Here is a 2,500-nt window from a genome sequence, read left to right as displayed (position 1 = left end):
CTCCATAGTCGGGTTCCACCTGAGATGTTCTCCTCAGACTGGGGATGTTTTTTTCCCTAAAAGGGAGTTGTTGTTTTTTTTCCCTCACCTGCTCGCTATTTTGGTGTTTGCTCTTCTGTTCCTCTGCAAAGCGTCTGTGTGACAGTCTGCTGTCCATGAGCTGAATGTCCGACAGAAAGCTCTTCTGTCCATAAGCTGAATGTCCGACAGAAAGCTCTTCTGTCCATAAGCTGAATGTCCGACAGAAAGCTCTTCTATCCATAAGCTGAATGTCCAGCACAGACGTGGATGTGCCCGTGGATGTGACCGTGGATGTGGCCGTGGATGTGACTGTGGATGTGACCGTGGATGTGACCGAGGATGTGACCGTGGATCTGACGGTGGATGTGACCGTGGATGTGACCGTGGATGTGACCATGGATGTGACCGTGGATGAGACCGTGGATGTGACCGTGGATGTGACCGTGGATGTGACCGTGGATGTGACGGTGTGAGACACCTCTCTCCATGGCCGTGTGTGAGAGCATATGAGGACGCTGGGAGGCAGGGATATCAGCAATATCATTACAGCACACAGCAGGCAAACAAGACACTCTACGCTCCTGCGTCTCAGCAAAAACATCACGCCAACGTGCACATGAGTAACCCAATGAAAATGTCAGACTTAAGTGTTCAAACACCGGCAGAAACACAGCATTAGAGCATGGAGTGGAGGTTAAAGAGAATGAGTGTGTGTGAATGAGAGAGAGAGGAAGAGGGAGAGAGGAAGGGAGAGAGGGAGAGAGAGAGGGAGAGAGAGAGGGAGAGAGAGAGAGGAAGAGATAGATGGAGAGAGAGAGAGGAGGGAGAGAGAGAGATATCCTGCTGGATGGATCCATTTAAGAACCAACAATAATCTTTTATGTAGTATTATAGTGCCATCAATCAGAGTGATTAGTCATCTATCAGAGTGATTAGTCATCTATCAGAGTGATTAGTCATCTATCAGAGTGATTAGTGTGACTCCCAGCAGCTAGTACAGCCAACCGACAGCTAATTACTCAGAATAAACAGCTGAAACATTGTTTATATTGTTTCAAGGGCAATTTGCAAATCCCATGTTGTCCCAAGTATTAACAGCGGACACATTTACACCTGGATAAAAAAGAAGTATTGGTCAGCGGATCGTTCTTAATACACGTCACAAACCATGTGACTTTGACCCGCGGAGGACCAGCTGTTACCTAATGTTACCTTTGGTACTATTATCACCCCAGAATTGTTTGTCTGGAAGAATCATCCATCCATCCATCCATCCATCCATTATCTTAACCCGCTTATCCTGAACAGGGTCGCAGGGGGGCTGGAGCCTATCCCAGCATACACTGGGCGAAAGGCAGGAATACACCCTGGACAGGTCGCCAGTCCATCGCAGGGCACACACACCATTCACTCACACACTCACACCTATGGGCAATTTAGACTCTGGAAGAATCATTTAAATCAAAAATATTATATGGCCCTTTTCTGTCCAAACAATAAAATCACCATATTTTGCTTGACTGAAAAAATGTATTTGACTCAGAACTTGGTAATAGTATGCACTCGGTAATAGTATGCATGAGCTGCATCTTTCTGAGGTCATTCTGTACCCAGCACAATCCCTTTTCATTTAGTCATTTAGGCCGCGTTCATCAAGGCGCCGCTGGTGCACAATGGGCTTTGACCTCACAACCTTCTCCACAGCAGCTGCATTCATCCATCTGTCTGGAGATACACCGAATAACGGGTATTCAGCTGAACTCTCCAATCCAGACTCCGTTTAATCAATGACTGAGCTGGCAGGTCAGGGTTGGTATGGCAACATGACTCCATTACAGCACATGTTCTGCCTGCTTGGTAACAAAACCAGCTCCTTGAAGATGTCGGTTTCCTAGTTTCTTTTTCAACCATCTCTGATTGCTCTTCTGTAACTCAGAGCTGGATTTGAGCGAATCACAGAAATGCAGGTTGAATGTTTCTGGATCAGACTGCGGGATAATCCTCTGACAGCAGCTGAGGGCAAGGCCTGTCAGAACATGGAGAGTGACGTGCCATCCTGGTGTCATGGCCGGTGCCATCCTGAACCCTAACAGCAGTCTCCAGGACAGACCTCACTGAGGCCACACGAGACCATCCTGAACCCTAACAGCAGTCTCCAGGAGAGACCTCACTGATGCCACACGAGACCATCCTGAACCCTAACAGCAGTCTCCAGGAGAGACCTCACTGATGCCACACAAGACCATCCTGAACCCTAACAGCAGTCTCCAGGAGAGACCTCACTGATGCCACACAAGACCAGCCCTGCAGTTACTTTGCCTATTTACATGTCTGCCCCCTCATTTTACAAAGAGATTCAGAAGAGAATTTTTCAGATGGCCCCGTACTGCATTACCGTAACGTGCTACCCCACTCCTCCCTGTAGCGGCTGTATAAATAACCACGTCCCTCTGCTGCCCGCAGTCTCCACCTTAATCCA

At 48.0% G+C, this 2,500-nt stretch overlaps 1 protein-coding gene across 1 annotated transcript in view; it reads right to left on the bottom strand.

The window, feature by feature from the left end:
- Positions 1–2,500, bottom strand: part of LOC133131920 (receptor-type tyrosine-protein phosphatase U-like) — an 85,990-nt gene that overhangs the window by 36,111 nt on the left and 47,379 nt on the right. The window lies entirely within an intron of this gene.

The sequence above is a fragment of the Conger conger genome, chromosome 1, assembly GCF_963514075.1.
Source record: "Conger conger chromosome 1, fConCon1.1, whole genome shotgun sequence".
Taxonomy (NCBI): domain Eukaryota; kingdom Metazoa; phylum Chordata; class Actinopteri; order Anguilliformes; family Congridae; genus Conger; species Conger conger.
Note: the sequence above shows the minus strand (reverse complement) of the source record. Positions and strands in the feature narration are given on the sequence as shown.